Source organism: Agelaius tricolor, unplaced genomic scaffold (assembly GCF_023055355.1).
Source record: "Agelaius tricolor isolate 1412-34295 unplaced genomic scaffold, bAgeTri1.0.p SCAF_8, whole genome shotgun sequence".
Taxonomy (NCBI): Eukaryota; Metazoa; Chordata; class Aves; order Passeriformes; family Icteridae; genus Agelaius; species Agelaius tricolor.
This window is the reverse complement of record NW_027269268.1, coordinates 10,720,867-10,736,105: the sequence shown is the minus strand read 5'-3', so window position 1 is coordinate 10,736,105 and position 15,239 is coordinate 10,720,867. Positions and strand designations below refer to the sequence as shown.

The following is a 15,239-nucleotide window of genomic DNA, read 5'->3' as shown; positions in this document are numbered from 1 at the left end:
CAGTATATGGAAGGAAAACCATAGTGCTAGGAAGGTTTTACTGTATGACATTGTGACCAGAGCAAAGGTTTCTGCTGATGATAATCCCTGTTATCTTGTAATAAGTATCAGCAATGAGCCAAGCAAAAAATGGCTGGCATTAACTAGAGCCAGTCTAACCTGGTGGTCAGCAATATTCAGCAGATCACTGCAGAAAGATTGCCAGGGGTGTGGAGGGTGTGAAACAGCTGCCTGACACACAGCAAACTGCAATGGCAGCACCTGGGACAGGCACTGCAGTATGAGCACTGACAAGGTCCCAGACAGGCTGTAGACATTTGTAATGAATTAGTCTGGGATGAAGAGATAAAGAAGACCTTGTAAAATCACTTCAGAAGTCAGAGCAAACCATTCAAAGGGAAGCAGTACCTGCAAGGAGTGTAATCTTAGCAGGGAAAAAAAAATCAAGGTTGTTCTAACTTTGCAGCAAAGATTTTCTTGTTTCAAGAAAGGCAGCAACGTACTTTGTGTGTGAAGCATGTCAGAAAGGCTTTGACAAAAAGTGTTAAGGAAAAGGCTGTTTACCTTGAGCCAGTGAATAGGGACAGGACTTAGGAGGTCAGCATTTATTAGCTCCATTTGTGAAGGGTAAAGTATAATCAAAAGTGACAGAGTTACACAATTTATCATCACCCACCTATTAATAACAGTGGCAACTCCTGTGAAAGTTGATGGGCATCGTGGCAAATGGAAAATAAAGCACACACAAATACAGTGAGAAAACAGGCAGAAGTAAGTGTACCAACATAAAACTAAGCTTGAGCTGTATCCTCAGCTACCAACTAACCAAGACTGATATTTAATATTCTAGTCCAATAGTGATGATTTCCCTGTTACCTTGAGAGTTTATGGTTTAATTGTCTGAATATATAAAAGCATGCAAATCTAAGGATAAGGCAGGATTTGGCCTCAGGGCATCTCCCCAAACATATGTTCTCAGTAAAAAGCAAAAATTCAAAATAAGTTTATGTTTCAGAGCCTGATTTGACACTTGATTCTTCCAGCACATTCCAGCCATCAACCAAAATATATGACCTTCAGTTGTCTTCAAAACAACCTGTCCAGGAGCTTTACAGATTTCCAAAGGTAATAGAACTTTAATGAAAAATTACATACATATTCAGCTGCTGCTAAAGTGGGTGATGCTGAAGAGAGAAAATCACTCTCTTTCTTCTGAGGGAGGGTTTATTTTCATAGATGGGGACTCTCCAAGAGCTTTCTACTTCACACACAGGTGTGACATGTAAAAAGCCAGAGGAGTACTGGGCTGGTGGACGTGGAACCAAAAAGAAACATCCATCAGATGAGTTCAGGCATAGCTCTGAGCCCATACCTGCTTCATGCTGGGTCAGTCACCATTAAGTACCACACCAGCTGCCTCATGCATGTTCAGTCAAGCCCCTACTTGATAGTTTTGGGGTGTTCTTGCCTTAGTTTGAAATTCATTGAAAATATGTTGCAAATGTTGCATTTTAGTGTAATTCATGCATTTTATTTTTTGAAAAGCAGACCTAGGGAGAACAAAGTGCTGCTACACTGGAGAGTTACCAGCAGTTCCACCTTGTGACTGAGGTGGCTGGTGCATGTGGCCAGTTCAAGGCTGCACAGAGTGTGGAGGCTTTTATTTGTCTTTTCTGTTTGAGTACATGAATTTTCATGTAGAGTCATAGGAAATTTCAGCACAGGAAAAGGAACTGGGCAGCTGGTAACGTGAGCTAATAGATCTGGAGAGGACCTCCAGTCATTTGGTGTTACAACTCTCCAGGATAAACCTTTTAGCATAGCAGTAATAAACACTGTTTTAATACCACTCTGGTGAATTATCCTCATGTTCCTGTTGGAAGACTATTCTGGAAGCTCAGACTCAGCACTGAACCCTCAAAACATCCAAGTGAAATTAATTTATAACTGGTTGGTGCCTGATTTGTTGCCAGTACAGTCCAGTAGTTTAAACAGCATTCTCCATTTTGTAGCAGCTACCATTCTGCAATTTTCCTGAGGAGAAATCCTAGCCTCTTCTAGGTTTCATTTTGCTAGCTAGATAAGCTATGCTCTTTCAATTTTTTTGCTCATAGGCTGCTTGCAGGCATGTAAAACTTCAAGCAAAAATACACTGAGAAAGAAAATTTCTATGCAGTGAGAGAGGAATGGAAGAGAAGTAAGAACAGAAGAGAAAAGGAAACAAAAATGTCTGAACAGAGCAGTATGATGCAATGTGCAGCTGATACATTTGGCTAAACCTTCTAACCTGATTTCTTTGTGACCTGTTTAAAAAAAATAAAGGAAAAAGAAGAAATTTGTTGACATATAAATCCTTCTTCATAAAATTGGTAGATGAGAATTGTGAAGAACTGTTTCTTTTCATCTTTGAAGGAGTGATCTGCTTCTTCTGTGCCATTTTGAGAAAAGCGAATTCCCGAGTACTTGCTCAGAAGACTGCAGTGAAACAAAAAGATATGGGCATAAGTAGAAATAGTTGCTGTTTCTTTGTAGAAAACTATTGTCCTCTGCTTCACCATCATTCCTGTACTCACCTGCCAGCCAGATGTGCTGATGACAAAATTGTGATAGCAGACCCTGCTAGAGCTGATGGTGTCTTTTCTGATGTGATACCGGATTCATTTTTCATCCATAGAAAACCAGAAGTGCTTTCTTGATTGCTTTCCATTGTTCAGAAGCAGGAAACAAAATAGCAAGCTGATTGAGTACCAGTGCTTGTTGCCCTCTCCATGTTTGTACCATGGCCAGACTACTCAGGTCCCTCGAGGTTTTTTTTGAAGCTGTAATTTGGTGTAAGTGCATGAACTTGTGCATTTGGGCTGCCAGGTCTGACAATGACAAGTGGCAAAACTCTGCATGGCTCAAATTAAGAGCAGACAGTCTGGGGTATGGACTCAGACCCTCCTTGGTTTTCTGCATATCGTGCTTCCAAAATTATTAGTATGGTCCTGTACTCAAGCTGTGCCCTCTTGTCATGCATTGTACTTGGATCAACAGGAACAAGTTACCTGGGGGTTTTTTTCATTGCTTGAAAACCAGAAGAGAACACAGGAAAACTTATGTAGTTTCTTTTTTTTTTTTTTTTTAATATGTTTTGGTTAAGCAATAAAGGTTATAGAGGTCCTTCTAACCTTAAAATAAAAGTCTGAGAAAAAAAATACATTAAAAAGAAATAAGAGGAGTCTTTAAATCCTTTTTGAACAGACATGAGAACTACCTGAAATGCTTGCACAAATGCAAAATAAAAAATAAGTCCATATTTGGAAGTAAATAGATCCATTTCACTCAGAGACTTCTGTGTAAATTTCTGTTTTTCACTAAGAAGTTAACTACCTCTTAAGCAAATTACATTTCCAGGCAGAAGGTGTGTCACAAATGTAAAACTAACCAAGTGAAATTTGCATTTTGAACAGGTAACATAGAAGAAAAATTGCATTTCAATGGCTTATTCAACCTTTGTCAGATCTTTTGTAGCTCTTTTGACAGCATCAATGTAATACCATTATTTTCTGTAAATGTGCTATTTTCCTCTGCAGTTATTACAAAGAGTTCACAAGAGAACAACAAAATTATCTGAATATGCCTTTTGCAGGCAGTGTTTTATTCTACCATGAAGCTGCTCAAGATGGAAAAGTGTGAATTTTGCTCACAATGCATATTGAGCTTCTGTGATTTACCAGTAACTGCTCTTGTTTGACCTATGCATAAATGCATGTCAAGGAGAGCAAAGAAAGCCATTCCAACCTTTCTGCTTTGAGGAACAATACAAAATCCTTGACCATCCCTGTATGGGGAGAGGATTCCTAACCTGCACTCTTGGTTGAAGGAAATTGGTCATTTGGAGAAAACCAGGCTGATGTCACACTAATCTGGCATTTACCTTTTATTTCAATTGCCTTTGTCTGCTTGTTCTCTTTACAGAAATTATAAATGTATGATCTTTATAAAATTTAATAATAATAATAATATTCTGGTTGCTATTTATTTTAGCAAAAAAGGATAATAAAGCTTGCACTAGGGGGATATTAAAAAGGATACTAGGAGATTATAGAATAATGATAAAGTAAAAGTTGCTGCTGCTGAGGCAGATATTAGCCATGCAAAGGAAATTGGAAGAGTCTCATAGAGGAAAATAAAAGAAAGGGGACAGTATAAAGAGATAGATTAAATTTAGAACAGTTGGCATCAGTTTTCAATTAAGATTGCAGCAGAGGCTTCTCTGACCTAATAGTTGAGCATAAATAGTTGAGCATTGAACTGGGTCAAAAAGATTCTACAGGTTAAAAAAGATGGAAATAGGATATTCTCCATCCCAGAGCTCTGGCTCAAGGTATCAAAGATTTAATTTTTTTATTTTAAATGAACACTGAATCAAAATGCCATACATACCATGAGCATCAAAAAGCAAATCAATGGCCTTTTTTAAGGAGAAACATTAAAAAACAAATTGCATAAACATCGCATCCTGTCATCTGACCTCAGAATGCACAGAATTGTGAAATGTGACAGAGAAAAATAAAAGCCTTGAGCAGTGGCATATGGCAGATTGAAGCAAGATACATGGTTTTTTTTAAGAGATGAGAAAGTGGAACAGCTTTCATCTAACTTACACTTAGAGCATGTGGTATTTGCAGGGGTCCCCAGGACATGGTGAGAGATGAGTGAATCTGACTCCATGTACTTAGAAGGCTAATTTATTATTTTCTGATATTATATAAGAGAATACTATACTAAAACTATACTAAAGAATAGAAAAAGGATACATCAGAAAGCTACAAAGAATGATAATTAAAAACTTGTGACTGACCCCTCAGAGTCTGACACAGCTGATGGTGATTGGTCATTAAGTAAAAACAATTCACATGGAACCAATCAAACATGCACCTGTTGGTAAACAATACCCAGACCACATTCCCAAGCAGCAAAACAGGGAGAAGCAAATGAGGCATTATTGTTTTTTCTCTGAGGCTTCTCATCTTCCCAGGAGAAGGAATCCTGGCCAAGGGATTTTTCAGAAAACATGACAGTGATGAGAGCACAATATTTGATTTCTACCACCGGAAAAAAAAATCACTATTTAAACTGAGGGAGACAAGATTAAAAAAAAAAAAAAAAAAAAAAAAGAAAAAAACCCCAACAATAAAAAACCACACAAAAACAACAACAACAAAGGCAGGTAAACTGCTCAAAGGACACAGGGCAGTGGGCAGTCAGGAGACAGCCTGGCTGGGGAGGTAAAAAGGACAAAAGGAGCAGGTTTGGGGATGATGTGTGTGGGCCTTTATGATTGTCCCAATGAGCTGCTATCCATAAGCTAACAATTATTGCTAAGCATTGGTGCTGCATGACCTGGACTGTGTTTGTGGCTTCCAGGTGCTCAGCACCCAGAGATGCTCCCATAGCAGGTGGCATGTGTGGCTTCTGTGGTGGCAGTGCCACGACTGGCCACAGGCAGGGAAGCCACACAGCTCAGTGGGACGTGCTGGTTGATTCCAGAGCAATCTCTTAAGCTCAGAGCTACTTCCAGAGCTCCATGGAGAAGCTGAGGAATGTGAACAGCCTCTATCTTGAGATGGGTGAGACACAGGTGACTCTGAAAGAAAACAGGCCAGCACTGTCACCAGAATGTGGAGTTAGACAAGATTGCAGGGTCCACACTCAGCATTTGAAGAAGCCTTTGTCTGTGCTGCTCAGTTATAGCATCTTTGTGTGACTGGTGTCCCTTAGCAAAATGAGACAAGCATCTCCCCAGATGTTGTCCCTTTTCCACACATTACAGCAAAGCATGAGATTTTCACTAATCACTTCACTTGGCTGAACAAGATGTTTCCAGTGAATGGCAAATAGACAGAACATAACAAAGAAAGGATTTTGTAAAGCTGTTAGCACTGAGCTTGAATTTTAAGAAATGTAAAAACTAGGAAAGGTGGACAATTAATTCCATCTAAATGACTGGCCTGATTTCTGTTCTAAAAATCTATTTTAACTCCTTGTAATCACAATATTGCATTGATTAGCTCACTGAAATCTAATCTTATTAGTGGTTCAAAAGGTTGCATTTAATCTAGCTGATTGTGCTAGTGCATCTCTGAGTAGTTAGTTCTCTATTGCTGTGGCTCCTCATGAACTGACTGCATTAAAATTCACCAAATAAAAGTTACTACCTGGCTTATTATTTGTTCTAGTGTTCTGCACACACTAGTTTGTCCTTTAGTTGAAGTCTTATGTAAACTTTCTCTTGCTAAAAAGCCAACAAACTCCTTTCAGTATATGCTTTCTGTATGTCTGCATGTATTTGCAGTCTTCATGATTAACAACAAAGAAGCAAACAGGTTTTCTTCCCATGGATACCAGTGTAGTTTGTTTCTGCACTCACTCTGTTGATGGAGAGTGCCTGACTTAGTCAGTGGCTTCACAGATCTATTTGCAGGAAGAAATTACAGCTCTAAGACAGACTTTGCAGTGATTTCACTTTCTTTCAATGCTTATTTCTTATATTAATCCCTATTAAGACAAGTAATTGTTTACAGAGAGCAGCTTTAATAGCAGTGCTAAGTTTTTTCACTCTGCCTTTGCTGGTGTATTGAAAGCCACTCAACTGTGAAAGATTTCATTTCCATCTGGAGACTTGTGCCCAGAGAAAAGGAAGGTCACCCCTTGCAAATGGACAACAAAAGCACTTCAGGCAGCAATTGCTGGTTTGCTACAAGTGTTAAAAGCCAGGACAATGGTGCTGTGGCTGGTTAGGAAAAAGAAAATGTGGAACAAAAGAACAATTTTAGCCTGGTTATAAGGAGGTTGCAGGAGAAGCCACTGTAAATACACCTGGACTGAATTGAGCCATGCTGTCTTCAAAGAAACAAGCTGTATCTGGGAAGAATAAAAAAAAGCAGTGTAAGCATTTGGTACAGCCTTTTGAAAGTGCATTATCTGAACAGTGAGATCTTTTTGCCATCCCTCTCAGTGCCTAGCACCACAGAAAGCTGGGACAGTGCAATGTATCCATCTTCCTGCTGCCCTCCTCACTACTGGTCTAATGTGCTTTCCTGGAAAGGATGCACTTGCCCCTGCCCTGTCCAGATGAGGCTCAGCCTTGCAGGTCTCTGTGAGGGGGAAGAGTGTTGTGAATCTAGAGCTGTGCAGTGATTCTTGCACACATTTTCCAGATGTTCATTGCCTGTGTGTTTAAGGCTGCATTTGCTGTGGCAGTTCCTGAAGCTGTTCTAGGTACATCTGAGGGGATGAAGAGTTGAACATTTAAATGGCAGTTTGCAGTTCATGAAAATGGGCAAAGGAGAAGGACCTGGGGGAATGGGCTGGTTTTCAACCTCAATGTCCACCTCCACCTACCAGTGTGAGATGGCCTAAACTGCTCAGTGCTTCCTCACATCTCAGGGGAATCTTGATTATGAAACACTGCCTGGGTGATGCTCAGTGCATCCTCTGCTCACTTGCTAAGATGAGGCATCTGTTAGCAGCACTAGAACTGCCCAAAATGCTGTGAGTCAACATACACCTATGTTGGGCACCACCAGGATGTGCCCCTATGCACAGTGGTTGTGTGGTGTTAATGTGCATTTCCAGTGCTCAGACTTTTTTTCCATCCATCTATCAAATTGAGCATGACCAAGAAGGCAAAACTCATTACAGCTGTTGTTAAGGTGGTATAAACCTAGAAATGGAACTAAAGGATGTAAAATTGCTTGAATTTACTGCTTGTAATTATTTTGTAGTTAAACAGATGCCTCACACTAAAGGGTGAATAACAATTTCATAATATCTGTGTGAGCCACCTCAGGCTAATTTTGTTTCCAGTTTATGGTGGTGGGAATAAGCAGCCAAGCCCTGCTTCCATCTCTGGGCCACCCTGTATAGATACTCAGTGAAAACACATTGAAAATGCTATCTCCTTTCCCCTGAGTGAGGAGGCTGTTAGATCAAGTGCAGTATTATGATATAAGCCACAAGCTGCCTCTGAGGTCACAGTTTCTTGACAATCTTACTGAACCAGAGGTTCTCTGTGCCTTAGGAGCAGCTTCAGATATAAGCAGCCAGCCCAGAGGCTGGAAGAAGGAGCTTCTGCTGTGCTATCTACAGAGAAACAACAAGTGGACACAAGAATAACAGTAATAATCTCATTGAACCACAAATCACAGAGTGGCTGAGGCTTGCAGGGACACATGGAGGTCATCTGATCCAATCCTTCCTGCTAAGCAGGCTGCCTGGCATCACATCCAGATGGCTTTTGAGAAGCTCCAATGATGGAGACTCCACAACCCCTCTGGGAAAACTGCCCATGCTCAATTACTGTCATACTAAAAAAGCTTCTGTGCACTGGGTCAGAGACTTAACTGGAGCCATCCTTGCAGCTGATGTAGTCTGCAGTCTATTCTGCTCTGTACTGAGTCCTTCCAAGACCCTGAATCTGCCATTCTCTTCTTGGGGTGTTATGGACAGCCCCAGGCTGACAAGACAGATGGATGTTTTCAGAGTGGAAGAAAATTTTATGGGTTTTTTTCCCCTCTTCCTACATGTTTTTGAAAAAAAAGTCCCTAAAAATCATGACCCAGAGTCTGGGTGGCACAGTGTGGCAGCAGCTCTCTGGCCCCAGAGAGAAGCACAACTTTCCCAGGCATTGTCCTGGGGAAGGCAGTGAGAAGGTCAGAGGAAAGAATGATAAGCAATTCTTATCTTCACTTGCTGCACCTATTGTGAACATGTGGAATGTGTTTTGGAGATTTGTTTACTAAAGGCTGGTTTCTTAATTGGCCAGTGGTGATAATGTTTGGACTGGAGGACCAGTTGGGTCCCCCTGTATGGTGACTGTCTGTGAGGGTGATGGGTTTCTTAGTGAATAGAGAGATTGATCAGCCTCCTGTGAATCATGGAGTCAGTGCTAGTGATTACCTGGCCAGGGGCTGTGACAACAGCACAGTGTGATGCCAAGTGGGGACACCAGCATACCCAACATTCTGCTTCTGCTGACTCCCAGTGGGGCCACAGCAATTAAAAAAGGACAACTGTTCATGACAGTGCTTTAGCTCCTGTGTCCTCTTCCCAAGCTCTGTGGGAGAGGGGGGCATTCATGGCACTGTCAGGTACATCAAACCCTCTGTTTCCACTTCTTGCCCTGTGCCAGCCCTGCTGCTGAGTGCTGGCACAGCAGCCAGGGAGCTGAGGTGTGCTCCATAAGGTCCTCCTGTCCCTGTGCCTTCCCACTGCTCCTCCCTGGCTCCTGACACACAGCTTCCTAAAGGAGCAGGGCAAGGTCTGCTCACAGCAAGCCACAGCTATGAGCACGTCTCTCCACCCTGATTAAATGCCTGCTTTTCATTCATGGCTCCTTCCTCCCTGATAAACATCAGAAACAGCCTAATTATGTTTTTCTCTCTGCCCAACTTGTGTTCATTAATCTTATCTACATGCATCTCCACATTATACCATAGAGACTTGGAGTCAGATTTTTTCAAAGGCTTTTAAGCACCTCATACATAGTGATTTCTATCAACCATGACATGGGCAATTTCTATAAATTCTCATTTTCGCCAATCAATGTAAAGAAAGCAAGCAGCCTAGAAAAATATAACACAAATCATCTGAGGAGAAGTGAGGTAGAGAATGCAAAGTCTGATTGTCTGGGGTCTTTCAGATTTCCAAATTAAGTTTCATGCTAAACAGAAAAATGACCTTGAAACCAAATCGATTTAAACACTCTGTATTCCTTTATACCATAGGAAATTGCTAAATAAAACACCTAAAACTAGGCTCTTATGAAAAGTGGCATGTTGCATTATTGTGAAAATTCTTTCACTCTCAGGCAGTGTTTTGCCAAATCAGTACAATTTTACAAAGTTCAGTTTCAAGAAAAACACATTTTCAAGGGAAATTAAGATCCTGAACCCAGCACAGCCAGCCTCCCCTGAACTGTTTTTTATATCAGTTGAGCATGCCCATTAATTCTTTTCTGGGTTTCTAATGAAAATATGACTTAAGTCCTCCCTCTGGGATTATGTGAAAATTTCATCTCCAGTTCTGTATTTTGTTATACTCGCTGTGCAAATAGGGACATATGGGCCCTTCCTTTCCTTCTATGAAATCTTCATCTGTAGAAATACCCTGAATAAAGTTGATGGGAGATGTTTATTTAGTGGAGCAGCCACAGGCTAAAGGTGCACATGAATTCCATATGTCAGTAATATCCTAGAAAGCAGAAGAGAACTGTGTGCTGTCATATACGGAGACCTTTTAACAGGGCTTGTTGCTATAGGACAAATTTGGCTTTAAATGGTTTTAATCTAAAAGAGGATTGATTCAGACTAAGATATAAGGAAGATGTAAGATACAAGGCAAAAGTTTTTTACAATGAGGGTGGTGAAACACTGGAACAGATTGCCCAGAGAGGTGGTAAATGCCAATCCCTGGAAACGTTCAAGGTCAGGCTGGACAAGTCTCTGAGCAACCTGATCTAACAGGGGGATTCAACAAGGTGACCTTAAAAAGTCCCCTGCAACCCAAACCATTCTGATCCCACGTGCTCCAGAGATATGTGGCTGAGAGAGAAACTATAGATCTCCTCTCAAGCATGGCTGTCAAGATGATGAATGTGCTCAGTTACAGAAACGAGGAGGATCACGTGGACAAGCTGCTGCAATGTTCTTTTGCCTGCCTGGAGAGGCTTTCCTGCACTGTTGTTAGTTTATATTTGATGTTCTATTGGAAATCTGCTCCAGGAAGGGAATTTAATGTTACCAAAGGATATTATATTTGGTAGCATGGGGAAAATCCTGAAAATGCTACTGCCAAACATGAAAAGACATAAATAAATAATTATTATTTGTGAAATGAGACCTTTGTGAACAGGGAAAAGCTAAGAGTATATAATATCACTAGGGCACTGAATATGGCAGAGATTATCAGAGTTACCATTAATATTGTGCCCCTTGTCCTTTTAATAAATCTGATTGTCTTCACCTACTTAGAACAATTTTCGATTATTTGCTATGTTTTGAGACATCTGCATGAATGTTAGCAGACTTCTGTGTTCAAAATGACTTTCAGAGCCAAAATGGCTGATAAGCTACTAATTATCAGTTACTAGAGCTGAGGCTGTTTTCAACTCTGTTGTTTTGTGGGGGGTTTTGTTTGTGGTTTTTTTGTTTGTTTGTTTGGGTTTCTATCAGGGAAGTAGATGTTTGGGGTTTTTTACAATTTTACCTTTGTTTCAAAGTTATGTCACATAATCCAGAAAAAAAAAGGCAAATCAGAAACAGAAAACCAGGCACAGAGTTTATAGCTATGTGCATTCTTCAGTGTTGAGGTAAAATGTGTATGTAATACTGAGTCTCAATTTGATAATAATTACATAAAATTACATAAATTGGGAACTATAACAGCAATTTCCTGAAAATTTGACACAGTGATGGGCACAAGACAGGCTATCTTTCTCCTGAAAACTTACATTTGAAAAAAATCTACATTCTTGCACATGCTGCTGTTATAAACTATGTGCAAAGTTAATTAATTTCTATTAATTGACAGTGTGGTATGTTTCATCCACCACAGAATTACCAGTGCAGAACACTGGGTTGGTAGTAGCCCAAATAAGCAGATACTTTACACAGAGCGAGCTTTCTACAGCCCTTAAATTACTTTCCTGAGAGAGTGTCTTGAGGACACACTCTTGAGGCAACAATTTCTCCTAATGCAATCCTAGCTTACAGATTTTCTCTCCTTTAGGTCCCTACAGAGTATATTTCTTTGTGCTTGAGTAATCCAAGGAGAAAACCAGCCTTTGTCAGGAAGCCAATAGACAATTCAATTTAAAGGCTCCCCAAGCAATACTGTGACCCTGACTTCTGCTTCATCTCAGAGCCATCTGCCCAAGCCTCTGTGTCTGGCAAGCTGTCAGCAGCATCCAGGCTCTCCATGAAATTCCAGGCTGTCCTGATGTGGTGCCACTGGGGAGAGGAACTTGCATGACCTATGACTGGTTTTGTTCACTGGCAGAAGCTGTGAGCTCACACCTCAGTGCTGAGGCTTTAAAAGCTAAATTACCTGTTCAAGTAATATAATTAAATTTCCTCATGCTGTGAGTCAGGAAGCAGGAAATAATTTATATGCACACAAAACTCAGAAGATCCTCACTATGTTCAAAATATTGCCACAACATGATGCCAGTAAGTTGGAAAGACTCTGCATTATATTTAGATTTAGCATTAAATCCAGATTCTGTGCTAGATGTGGCAGAGATGATGGACTTTGGACTGGATTTTATCTCCAGGTGTAACTCAATGTCCCAGATCAGGGGAAGACACTGGGAGGATACCAGCATGATAGAGCTAAAGTCCCAGGGAAGTTTGCTACCAAGGCAGAGAATTTCCTGACTGGAAAATGAAGTGCCTCAAGTCCCAGTTTTCCCAGTTTGTTGCCTTACACAGTGACCTCAGTGCCTGAACTGTGGTAAGCTGAATACTGTCAGCTAAAACTCTCCCATTTTAGGCCTTTACAGAGGACCCCACTAATGGTGTTGTGGCAGAGGTGTAAATTCAGCAGTGGAAAAGCTGCTCTAAGATTTGAGCAAGGCCTAATGTAACCTTGAACATTGCTGGCATAATCAGTGATTAAAATGCCATATGTTTGGACGAGTGCAGTGTCCTGTATCAAAAAAGCATGTTCTTAAACTGCTCTTCAGGTGAGCCCTGCATCTTCAAAGGAGCCTCCTGGTGTACCCACAGCACCAGAAAAGCACTGGTGCAGGTTCTCTGCTTGTTTTTTCTACCTCTGTCGGGGTCAGGATTGCAGGCACTTGAGATGATAGTTCATGTTCAGACTCAGGTGTTTATTGCTTCTTATTAGTGTTACAGCCTCACCACTGTGAGTTCTGCAGTCTCTCATTAGCAAGGCACAAAATAGCTATCTCTTGTTACAAGGTCTTTTAAGGCTAAATTATCCAATTAAGAACTGACACCTGGATTATTTTCCCTTTTAACCCAATAACTGCTCCCAAAGATCTCGCAATGCGGACTTTTCTGCCCAATTACAAAATACCACCCAAACCCATGAAGAAGAAGGTAAAGAAGAGCAACCTGCCTCCTCCCTAAAACCTCCATCTTGCTTCATATTTATTACTATATTCTAAAACCCCAAATTCTAAATTTTCCACCCTGTCATATTGCACACTTCTAACCAACTACACACCCGTAATCCCAGTGTTATTAATCAATTTTGGAGGTCTTCTCCACAGTCTCAGGTCAAATGCAGTGTTCTCTTACGGGTCTGTGACTTTCAGCACAGAAAGGTTAAAATTCTCAGCATCCAGGGTTCCAACACACTGGGGAAAAAAAAACCAAAAAAACAAAACAAAACAAAACCTTAAAGAAAGTAGAGTTATGTCAATTTTGATCTGAAACCCATGAAAACCCCTAGAGTCTACGAAGGACTCAATGTTTGTTACTTGTTCCTTTGGGGGGTTGCAGCATTTTTCATAACCAACCTTGGACCAGCAAAGGTGGGCAGATTGCCACAATTGCATACAAATTTTTAATTGTCCCTCCAGTGGGCAGCTGCAGAGTTACACAAGTAGGGCTGGGAGCAGGATTTAGCTCCAGTAGCTTTCCAGGGAGCAGGGAGAAAGGAGTGGGGGAACAGACAAATGGCAGTAAACAAAGCCTCTGGAGGAAGCTGATGTGTGTGCATTGCCACTGCCATTGGGTCAGGAACTCAAGCTGTGAAACAGTGACAGAATACAAATCCAGAGATGGCAACCAGACACACATTATTTTGCTTTATAATAAAAGATGCCACTCGCTCTGTAGGTGCATCTCAATGAGAAGTAGGAATGAAAATCTGTCTTAAAAAGGGTTGTGACAATGGACAGAAGAGTTGCATATTTTATACCAATCTATCTTTCTTGCTGATGTCTGTAAACACTGGTTCGTAGTTCTTTGAATTCCTATTTATTCTGTTCTGGCATTATTATCTCTCCATCATTGCCAACAAATGTGGAGTTAGCCATCTGGAAAAAAAATAGCACATTCTAAATGATGTTTCTCTCTCTACTGTCATGTGAATATTAACCCAGATAAATTAATTTAAGCTATTCCTGGGTCCATTATCAATCCACTGGAGAATGACAGTAAATTACTCTCTAGCTTTTTTGAAAACATTTTGAGATCTATGTAGAGAGAGCATCAAATACTAATTCACCCTTCTGAAGGATAATACCAGTCTTTACAGCACCTGTTCTCACACTTTTATCTGTGAGTTAGAACTGCAGCTTGCCACAGCTTTTCTCAATGATCTACAGGGAGAGGTGTTTGGGGGGAAATGCTTTTTAGTCATTATGAAATGGGTCATATTTTTCCTGACAGCTCTTCAGAACTGGTATGAATTTCTTTCACTTCCTGCCAAATTTATTTTACTGCTGACCAGACATAGATATTAATTGCAGTTTGCCAGCATGTTTTTGCTCAGATGAAGCATAGGATTCAATCAGATTCTACAGGTACAACTCTGAAAAGTAGTATTTCATGATTTAGCTGATATTTCTGGGAGAGAAAATGGAAAAGGTTGTGTCTCATTCAGTTTTAGAAACAGGAACTCTGCATAGCTTTTAAAAGTAAGGGAATAATGCTGTAGTTATCAGATATAAACATGCCACAAACCTGCTGACTCAGAAAAGCCCATTTTGAGACACTTAGTTTCAATGAGTATTTAGGAAGTCTCTTATTTGAGTTGTGTAGATTTTGTGGGGGTTTTGCAGGTGCTTCAGAGAGGTTATTTTTCAGTGACTTCACGTTTAGTGTGATGTGTCTGAATTTCCTTATGAACTATCAGCCAACTTTTCAAAATTGAAAGTGATGTTTTCCTACAATGAAGAGATTTCTTTCCCTATTTATTTTCCTTTTGTTCCTTTTTTGGAATATATCTTTTCCATACATACTTTTACTTTAGATATACGTATAGAGATTGTATAGAGATGTATAATAGAGGGAGATTATATATATTTTTAATAACATATAGCATACATTCCCCCAGTGTAATGCTACAGTGACTTGGGAATTGTACAAAGTGGCTATGGTTCTAATTTTAGCAAAACCATAAGAACTGAAAAGAAAGTACAAATTGTAAACCTAAGGCATTACATTCCCTTTCCCTTACATCTCATGGGTTTTTCTGCATTTTAAAGGGCCTCCAGGGCC

The 15,239-nt window shown here is 40.3% G+C and overlaps 1 long non-coding RNA gene across 1 annotated transcript in view; it reads left to right on the top strand.

Moving 5' to 3' along the window:
* LOC139592139 (uncharacterized) overlaps positions 1-11,031 on the top strand; it is a 41,174-nt gene extending 30,143 nt beyond the window's left edge. The window contains exons 10-11 of the long non-coding RNA XR_011679910.1: positions 1,044-1,125; positions 2,413-11,031. This is a non-coding gene — a long non-coding RNA (uncharacterized lncRNA). The remainder of the gene's footprint in view (positions 1-1,043; positions 1,126-2,412) is intronic.
* The last annotated feature ends 4,208 nt before the right edge of the window (positions 11,032-15,239 follow it).